The sequence below is a fragment of the Dendrobates tinctorius genome, unplaced genomic scaffold (genome assembly GCF_039654945.1).
Source record: "Dendrobates tinctorius isolate UK_male_01 unplaced genomic scaffold, ASM3965494v1 ptg000003l, whole genome shotgun sequence".
Classification (NCBI taxonomy): domain Eukaryota; kingdom Metazoa; phylum Chordata; class Amphibia; order Anura; family Dendrobatidae; genus Dendrobates; species Dendrobates tinctorius.
The window spans coordinates 99,567,691-99,578,686 of record NW_027361671.1 but is presented as its reverse complement, the minus strand read 5'-3'; positions in this window follow the sequence as shown (position 1 = coordinate 99,578,686).

The window sequence follows — 10,996 nt, the reverse complement described above, 5'->3', positions numbered from 1 at the left end:
TTGCTCACCATTCTTGTGATCATTTTGACCCCACGGGGTGAGATATTGCGTGGAGCCCCAGATCGAGGCAGATTATCAGTGGTCTTGAATGTCTTCTATTTTCTTATTATTGCTCCCACAGTTGATTTCATCACACCAAGCTGCTTGCCTATTGCAAATTCAGTCTTCCCAGCCTGGTGCAGGACTACAATTTTGTTTCTGGTGTCCTTCGACAGCTCTTTGGTGTTCGCCATAGTGGAGTTTGGAGTGTGACTGTTTGAGGTTGTGGACAGGTGTCTTTTATACTGATAACAAGTCCAAACAAGTGCCATTACTACAGGTAATGAGTGGAGGACAGAGGAGCCTCTTAAAGAAGAAGTTACAGGTCTGTGAGAGACAGAAATCCTGCATGTTTTTTGGTGACCAAATACTTATTTTCCAACATAAATTGCAAAATAAATGTTGCCAAATCAGACAAGGTGATTTTCTGGATTTGTTTTCTCATTTTGACTCTCATAGTTGTGGTCTACCTATGATTTCAATTACAGGTCTCTCATCTGTTTAAGTGGGAGAACTTGCACAATTGGTGGTTGACTAAATACTTTTTTCCGCACTATATATTTGTTTTACTATATGTTTAATATGTCATCAGTGACACTCGTTTCAGGTGCGGGGCTAGTCCGTTCACAATGCGTGAGCTATGTTGCAGGCCAGGTATTTGACATTGCTTTACTGCCAGCTCATCACTGTGCTGATCTGAGCCGACAACATAGCGCATGCTGTCATTGTGCACACCTTGCAGGGACTAGCCCTGCCCTGAAATGAACCCTGCCCCCTGATGTCGCTTTATTTGAGTATCCCACCATGCACTGGGATTCTCAAACGAAGTATCATCAGAAAGGAAGAAGGGAAAAAAGTAGAAAGCAGTTAGATGATGTAGCTAGGGAATATTCTATGCAAGAAAATTAGAAATTTGCTTAGATGGGACTAGTTAGGGGTTTTGAATTAAATTTTCCGGTACTTTGACTTCAGGTCACCCCTTTATTTGCTGCAGACATTTCTGCACAAAACGTGTCTCTTGGCACAAAAGAAAAGCTGTGTAAAATATGAGTGTTTTTGCCATGTTTTTTCCTATTCATTTGAAAAATGCTGAATGAATTGACATGCTGCGGATCTGAAATGGCTTCAAATCTGCAAGGAAAAAAAACAAGAAGCATGTGCATGAGACTTCAGAAATCTCAATCATTTTGCTGGTACGGTAAAATGCTGCATTTTTTTTTTTAAGGCAAAAATCCGACTTATGAACTAACCCTTTCAACGTTTCTCACCCATTTAAATAAATGGGGAAGAAACGCACATAAAAATGTATGAATTTTACTCAGCGTTTATCCTACCAACACACTGGTTTTTGGTTCAAAGAAATCTGCTGCACATACCCAACATGTGAACTTGCCATTATCCTGGTTCTTAGATAAACCTGAATCTTGCGTAACAAAGAGCGACATGCAGCCTGGCGTCATTCTGTACGGCAAGAGAAATTGGGCATCACATACCGACCATAAGGTGTCAAACAGCAACTACACAGATCATCAGAGGGCTATGAACATTGGGCTGCGAAACAGATTGTCCAGCTACAAGTAATGCACTGACTTCACGTCAACACTGTCAAAGGCTATCATAATGCAGAGCAAGACAGCAAGAAAGGCTGGATTAGAGGTCTATACTCTTCAGCGATGAGTCCCCTTATTGACTAAAGGTACTGTCACACTTAGCGATGCACCAGAGATCCCGACCAGTGATATGACGCGGTCAGGATCGCTGGTGCATCGCTAAGTGGTCGCTAGTGAGCTGCCACTCAGGCAGATCTCACCAGCGACATCGCTGGGTACGGGGATCGCTACTTACCTGTCAGACGAGGCGATCCTGACGTCCTCCCGCCCGCGTCCACGCGTCGCTCGTCTCCACAGCAGGAAGCCCCAGCAGGAAGCTGACGACGAGAAACGGTCCAGGACGTTCTCGCGCGATCAGCGATAACCAGCGGGGGAGCGGTCGGAGGTAAGTATCAGACATAGCGATATTGCTAGCAATATCGCTATAACGTCACAAAAACCAGTAACGTTATAGCGATATTGCTAGTGTTATCGCTTAGTGTGACAGGCCCTTTAGACGCAATGATAGACCATGTGGGCAATGCCACAAAGCAACCTTCACGAGAGAACATCACACAGGTCTTACTCTCAAGATTATGATGTAGGGTGGCATAATGTATGGTAGCCAGACCCCCATAGACTGCATTACAGGTATACTAACAGCTTGGCATTACATTAATTTGATCATGGAACCAACGAAATGGCCATTTTAAAGTGTCCCAGAAGCTGTTTTTAACCTGACAACACCAGGCCAAATGTTGCTTGTACTACTGTGAATAACCACAACAAAATACCGTACCCATTATCATAATATTTGAAAAAGACTAAAACTCAGTATTACAGAACACAAAAGGAGCAAGAAAAGTCCAAAGAGTATATGATGCCCAATAAAAACGCTTTTAATTTTATTTTTTTTAACCAATAATTTTTTATTAAAGTTTCAGAAAATTTTTGAACACACAAAGAGTCAAACAAAACCCATAAACACATACAATAATAAAATAGAATAGGTACATGTACACATTCTACGTATACTCATAAAAAAATGACTTCACCACCCCACAGTGACATCACGGGAACTCCCGGGTTAAAGCATGATGACATAATCGCAATAATGTAAGTTTCATAGAGCCAAATAAGGTATTACATCATCAGTGGAAAGGGGCTGAGCTCTGGCTATCCAGACATGGATTCCATATACCCTGAATTCACTTTTTGGCTGAGATGGAATGAGCCAACGCCAATTCATATTGGCAATGTATATTAACTTTCTCAATCACCTCTTTTATGGATGGCAAACTCATCCCCCCCCCCACCTAGCCGCCAGCGCTAACCTGGCTGCAATCAAAATATGCGAGAAAGAGTCTCTAAGCACCTGCGGCACTTTATGCCAATGTGTAAGACTCCCATAGTGGACTCCAAAACCAACTGTACCCAAAGGAACTCTCATATTAGATCACCAATATCTACCCAAAATTGAGATATAACCACAACATATAACCCAGTGTCCCCCTTTGCCCACAACCTCTCCAACACACCTGTGAGTGGTTAGGACCAAAATGAGAGCTAACTGCGCCAGACATTGGTACCACCTTAAGGCTATGTGCACACGCTGCAGATTCTGCTGCGGTTCCGCAGCGCTTTTTGCCCTGCGGAACTGCAGCAGTTCCGCAGACATGGTACAGTACCATGTTACCCTATGCGTTTTAAAAACCATTGTGCTCACGCTGCGTTTTTTTCCGCGCGGTTTTGCTGCGGTTTATAAACCGCAGCATGTCAATTGTTTCTGCGGATTCCGCTGCGGTTTCACACCTTTAACATAGTAGAGGTGTGAAACCGCAGGTCACTTTACCTGCGGTTCCACACGGAAAAACCCGCAGGTGAATCCGCAGTGTGTGCACATAGCCTAAGTGCACTTTTTTAAATTGTTCCAGGTGATTTAGACAAGATGATACTCTTTGCACCTCTCTTAAACCCTCCCTCCATGTCTCTGGGTCTAGGGATATGCCTAGCTCCCCCCTCCCACCGAATCATATATGGTAATTTAGTATCAACAGCTGGTGTATTCAAAGCACTATATAGGATGGAAATTCCTCTAGATCCCGATTCAAGTCTTAGAATATACCCATTAACCCTGTGGTCCAAGAGAGTCTTAAAAAACGACAACTCTGGTGATGTGTGGATCAGATGCCTAATTTGCAAATACTAATAAAATAGGCATCGTATATCTGGATGTTTTGAGGACAGTTGGTCAAAGGGGAGGTTCAGAGCACCATCCATCAAGTTCTGAAGAGTTTCAACCCCTGCATTGATCCAATTATGCAGGCCAATATAAGGGATATGCTGCTCAAGAGCTTTCAAAGACACATCAATGAGGGGGATTTTTAATAACTTCGAGTGCTAGTCAATGATGCTGCGCAGCCTCCCAGCCTGACCTGCGATGAACTCGGCAGTGTGGGAAAATGAACTTACCCACGGCTCAAGAGTTCACCTCGAGTCAGGCTGGGAGGCTGCACTTACTTCACTGATGCTGCCGCCGGCAGCTTCTCATTCATTCCTCAGTGGTTTATAGCCGGGGCGGTAGCATTACCACCGCTTCCGGTTGTAAACTATTTAAACCCCAGATATGGATTACGCCGTGGGACTGTTCGCAGGACAGGTATGGTATATTGTTGTTTTTTTATTACAGGAGATCGAGGGCATAATTTGGATTAGCAGAAGAATAAAGATGGCAAAACTGTGTGTTCTTTCATTTCATTAAAATACTTTATTCTGGCTGTGTGTGTGTTTACTTAACCCTTTACAAACTTTAGGATTAGTAATGGATAGGTGTCTTATTGACACCTCTTCATTACTAAGCCAGGCTTAATGTCACCTTACAATACAAAGGTGACATTAACCCCTTATTACCCCATATGTCACCTCTCAAGGGCAATGGGAAGAGAGAGGGTAAGTGCCAGAATTGGCGCATCTTACAGATGTCCCCTTTCTGGGGTGGCTGGGGGCAGAAAAGCTCCCACGCCAGTTTTTTCCGGGAACACATTCTTTTAGTAAATACATACAGGTTCCAAATTTTACAGACGCATACTACTAACAGTATTAGACACCGACATACTGTATATAAATCTAACTGTTCTGCAGTGGTTTACTTTATGTAAACCATGCCTCCTATCCTGTCGGGTTCTGCAATGATTTTACAGAGGCCGACAAATGAATTATCGGCTATTTTGCTATCTATCTCTCTATGAAATATAAAGATATATATATATATATATATATATACACTGCTCAAAAAAATAAAGGGAACACAGTCTGTTGCAAATGGAATAGTGTTCCCTTTATTTTTTTCAGTTGTGAGGTAGCGCTGTCATTCAGTTAAGGGATCCTCGTTAGGCAGCGAACAAAACACATCCGGCACCGGGTTTTCAATAACCATAACATAGTCCATGCGGCTTATTCCTCCATCATAAACCCACAGCAGCAATATAAACTTCATATAACAGCATAGCGTCCATTATAGCTTCACTCTGGTTATCCTTATATCACACAGGTTAAGCAAATGTCCATTACACAGGCTCTTCAGCCTCAGCGTTATCTCACCCACGTCAGGGTCACTCATGGTTCCTTCACCATCATACGGCAGACGTCCATTCCCTCCAGGGAATTACCAAGCACGTGCAGCCATTAACACAGCATTCACTTGCTGTCAGAAGGCAGCCCCATCTCACTCAGATGGGACCTTCCACACTGGACCAACCAGGTCCCAGCATTCACCCCCATGTGACCAACCCTGGCCACAATATATGGTCCATAGCCACGCCCACCGGGTCACATGTCTATGACCTCATCACAGGTCCTTCAACCACTCACACGCTTTACAACAGTGTTCTTTAAACACACCCCCTGGGTGGGTTTGTAGGTAACCAGGCCTGCCCATCTCCCTAGTTACCTGGAGACTTCTCCCTGACGCATTGAAGCAACACCTCGGCAATGTCATTGCTGATCCACACACATACATAAGTCTCTATCTCAAGGCCACCCACCTTGAGATACATAACGGTCCTTCCATAGTCTGCTACTCATCCTCTCTCTTGGGATATCCACACAGCGCCCCCTAGTGGACACAGTTGTCATTACACCACATACCTCTCCCCTCTGTTCAAACTTGTGGGGTTGAACACACATTACACCAGGCTCTCGAGACCGGGTACTCATTACACCTTGCTCCGCAGGTCGAGAGAACCGTCTCCATCTATTATACGGCCTCATCTCTACGTTAGGCCTCCCCTGCCCCCAGCGGTCAGAATATCGGCCCTGATCTTTGGCCCTCCAGTTACAGTCTGTCTGCATCATCAGACACTGTTTAGTCACCACCCTACTACAGTGTGCTTCGTCACCTGACCTTTCTCCCCCTGACCGGCTTTCCCGGTCCCAGTTGGTGCGGTCATCAGTCTTAATCGGGCTTACTGTCTGGCCGGAGTCTGACCCATTCAGCGTCTCACAGGAACTAATGTCTCTCAGCCTCGTACGGCCCGTCGAACTGCCACTTGCTGACATTCTTCGGCCACCTGCCATGTCACTACTTGGAGGAACCCTTCGGGTCCTTACATCTTGGGTTTGAGACGGCCGCCACCGGGTATTCCGTACTTCTTTATTAATTCGCTGGCGTTCCAGCCTTAACTGCTCAATCTCTTGCAGGTACCCCACTCGATACTCCACGAGCATCCGAAAGTCTCTCAGGCTCTCCATGGCGCCAACCACCATGATGGGAATCCTACCCACTTCACTGGATATCTGGTCTTCATCATCAGGAGGGATCCTCACCCTCACCACACCGGAGATATTCACAAGGTCTTGCATTACCTTCCCGTCTCTTCCAATGATTCTCCCAATCAGAGCTTTGGGTACCGGAACCACATCTTTCCGCAAACCCAGCCGATCCATAGCCTCCCTTGCTAACTCTAGGCGTCGATCAGCCTTTACATTACTCTGCCTGACCAGCTGTTTGGCGTGGAGACATTGTAGATGCATCTCTTTCAGGACAGCTACTCAGTTTGATGTATCTTCTCTGGCTGATACTATCACCAACTGCCGAGTCTCAGGTGCCCAGTGCACCTTACACGCTTTGACCACCTCTTTGAAAGCCTCATGCACACCTTCCTCAGCACAGGCTTCTTGCATGTGTTCTGGTACATCAATCACAGACTGGAAGGTCGTGGTCTTGCTCTCTTCCTGGACCGAAGGTTCTAGCTTTACCACAGACACTTCCCTCACTACCGTTGACCCGACCAGGTGACTGTCTTCTTCAGTTCTTAACTCACCAACTTCACACGATTTGATCACTTCATGACCCTTTGCCACGATGGCTACTGGCAGTTCTGTCTTATTATCACTCGCGCTCACCCGCAGTAAGTCTTCGTCCAACTTCTCCCGCAGAAGACTTTTTACTACTCCTCTGAGTTCCTCCATCTCTTCCTTGAGGTTCTTGTGCACACTTTTCCAGGTGGACAGGTGACCTCTGAGCTCCAAGACTTCTTTCTCGAGCCCCTCCACCCTGTGCTCGGCTAATTGTCTCAGGACTCTTTCTCGTTCGAGATGTTCTTCCACTGTCTCTTTTATTAACTGTATCTCATGATCTTGTTCCCTTTTGGCCAGCACGTGTCACACCACTACTTCTTTGATTATTTTGTCAAAGTGTACCACTGGGTCAGTCCCGTTAGCTGAGTAAACCGTCCCGTTACCGTTTAACCGTGTTTTCCCCCCAGTCGTCTCATCTCCCAGCCCACCATCCATCATATCGCGAGACGTCAGGTCCGTAAGTTGGGCAGATGTACTTCTTCTTCCAGTCAGTTCTACCTCTGACCTGTCCACGTCAGGAGCCGTCACTGTCTCAGTGTCTGCTGGCCCCACAGTCGAAACGTCTCCATCGTCCGACCATACATTATCAAGCAAAACAAAGTCCTGGCCCCTCTCCAAGACATAGACTAAGTCCCGTGGTATCCTGCCCCCTTTGCACTCACCTCCTTTGGTCCCCTCAAACATTACTCTGTCTACTGCATAGTTCACCGTGACCCCATGTTTACAGCGAACCCTGGCGTTTTTCTCGATCAGAGATAAAACGAGAGAAGTTCCTGTCAGAGTCACCTGACTCTCTGAGTCCAGTCGACCAGAGACTCCTTCCCGATGCAGTATCACGGTACACACCTGTGGCCCGTCATTATCCGGAAAATACATGCCGCACTCCTCAAAACTGATACAGACACACTGCGGTTCCCCAGACATACCCACTGAGGCAACCAGTGCTGCCATTTCCTGAACCACCCCAATTTGGATTGCCGCCCCCTCCTGGGACTCCACCCCTTTTTGGGTTACCACGCGAATTTGGGTCACCGCCCCCCTCTGGGACGCCACATCTTTTTGGGTTACCACCCCAATTTGGGTCACCACCCCCTTCTGGGACTCCACCCCCCTTTGGGCTACCACCCCGATTTGGGCCACCGCCCCCTTTCGGGATTTCCCCATGTCCGTTATACCGGTCTTCTCAGACCACAGTTCACACAACACAGTTTGTTTCTTTTACGATACCACACAAGTCCTTGTTGGCACCACCACAGCTCCTGCTGTCACCGATCACCGACACCACCGGTCGCTGTTCACACACAGCGGCTGGTGTCCTCTTCATAACCCCGCCGAGTTACAGGAAGCCGCTTGTCACCTTCTTGACTCCCACTGAGCCACCGCAGGCTGAGTTGAGAAAAGAAAAAAACACACCACACAAAAAACTCACGTGTCCTGTGTGCTATTCAGGACATTCCGTCTCTGCCTGAGACCGTCCAACACACAGGGCGCACCGGGTGCTTTTCAGGGAGCGGCCCTCCTCCCAGGGTTTCCCAACACACCGGCCTCACCAGGTCCAGGGGCTTAGCGGGTGCTCTTAAGGACATCCGTCTCCACCTGAGACTGCCCAACACTCACGCCTCACCAGGTCCAAGGTCATACCACGTACTCCAGGGAGACGATTCTTCTCCTAGAATCTTCCAACACTGACCCTCCAGGACCTTGCTCACTGAACCCTCCAGGTACACAGTCTTTATCACTGACCCCGGTCAGTACAGCACGAACACCCGTCCGTTACCTGTGTCGGCCACACAGGTCCTCGGATACCTCTTCTCCACAGAGGCACCCTATAGCAATCACCAGTCTCTTTCTCCTGGGGAAACGGCCGCACTGGGCTCACCGATCCGGACAGTGCCTTACTCACTAGGCTGCCCCACGGTTCCAGAACCACAGCCGGGCAGTGGCTTCCCCAACCGTCAGCCTTCCTGGCTCAGCGTTGCCAGCACTTCAACATACGCCTTTGGAAACCGTTGCCCTTAGCAACCGACTTTGCAGTCCTCTTCCGTTGCTCCCAGCAACAAGGCTACAACAATGCCCGCATTCTCCACCATTTGTGAGGTAGCACTGTCATTCAGTTAGGGGATCCTCGCTAGGCAGCGAACAAAACACATCCGGCTCCGGGTTTTCAATAACCATAACATAGTCCATGCGGTTTATTCCTCCATCATAAACCCACAGCAGCAATATAAACTTCATATAACAGCATAGCGTCCTTTATAACTTCACTCTGGTTATCCTTATATCACACAGGTTAAGCAAATGTCCATTACACAGGCTCTTCAGCCTCAGCGTTATCTCACCCACGTCAGGGTCATTCTTGGTTCCTTCACCATCATGCGGCAGACGTCCATTCCCTCCAGGGAATTACCAAGCACGTGCAGCCATTAATACAGTGTTCACTTGCTGTCAGAAGGCAGCCCCATCTCACTCAGATGGGACCTTCCACACTGGATCAACCAGGTCCCAGCATTCACCCCCATGTGACCTACCCTGGCCACATTATATGGTTCATAGCCACGCCCACCGGGTCACATGACTATGACCTCATCACAGGTCCTTCAACCACTCACACTCTTTACAACAGTGTACTTTAAACACACCCCCTGGGTGGGTTTGTAGGTAACCAGGCCTGCCCATCTCCCTAGTTACCTGGAGACTTCTCCCTGACACACTGAAGCAACACCTCGGCAATGTCATTGCTGATCCACACACATACATAAGTCTCCATCTCAAGGCCACCCACCTTGAGATACATAACGGTCCTTCCATACTCCGCCACTCATCCTCTCTCTTGGGACATCCACACAGTGCCCCCTAGAGGACACAGTGGTCATTACACCACAGAGTGTGTGTGTGTGTGTGTGTGTGTGTGTGTGTGTGTGTGTGTGTGTGTGTGTGTGTGTGTGTGTGTGTGTGTGTGTGTGTGTGTGTGTGTGTGTGTGTGTGTGTGTGTGTCAATTACATATATATACATATATATAAACACCTATTCTATGTGTTTATATCCTATCTATTCTATTCTTTACTGTACGCAGCATCTTCTGGCTTTTACTATATCTTTCCATACATCTATCTATAATACACACACACACACATATATATATGTATGTTTTGAAGATTATTTGGTTTTACAATTATGTATATAGTCGAAAACAGCTGTATGTAAAACCTCATGTTAAAATCACATTGCATACGCATGTCATACGGATGTTACGTGGAGAAATCACATTACAGTCGCATAGCTCTTGTCCATTTTTTCGGTCTGGAAATAGGACTGTTTTTTTTTTTTACAAATGGGTAGGAGCCCTTAATGTGAGAAGCAAAATGCAACCATGCTACACACTCTGTCAAGAAGTCACCACGGTGGTGGCCCAGGCCCGAAGGAAAAGGCGGGAAAGGAGAGCAACGACAATGAGAAAAGACTTCAACTGTAAGTCGTTATGTCTAACTGTGCTGGAAGATTGGCTGGCAGGGTTGGGTTTTACCACTATATGGTCAATAGACGTTTTTTATTTTAAGTATCAGTTTTGCTGTGCAGTTCTGTTACTCTGTATTGGTATATACTGTGGAGGCGAATAGTGGAATTATTGGCAATATTGGTCTTTGTACTGTGTGTTCTCTCGTACAGAAGTATGATATTTTCAATATTAGGGGTAATTGCAGTGTCATAGTATAGCGGTATTATTCTAGAACAGTATAGTGGTATTATTGGTAAAAATGTGTTTCGTTATGTAGCAGTAACTTTGGTGTTCATGATGTGGCGGCATTATTTTAGCCAGGTATGTGTGATATTGGCCTTTGCTCAGGACAGTGTATACATACATATATTGGTGTATGTGTGAGGGGGGGGGAATAACCTCCCTAGGGCCTCGGACCCCGGATGTTACCCTTGCAGCCCCTGGACTGGACATATTTTGTGTCTAAACAGGTTGTCTCTGATTGTCTGAAGCCTGAGCAGTCACTAGCCCATC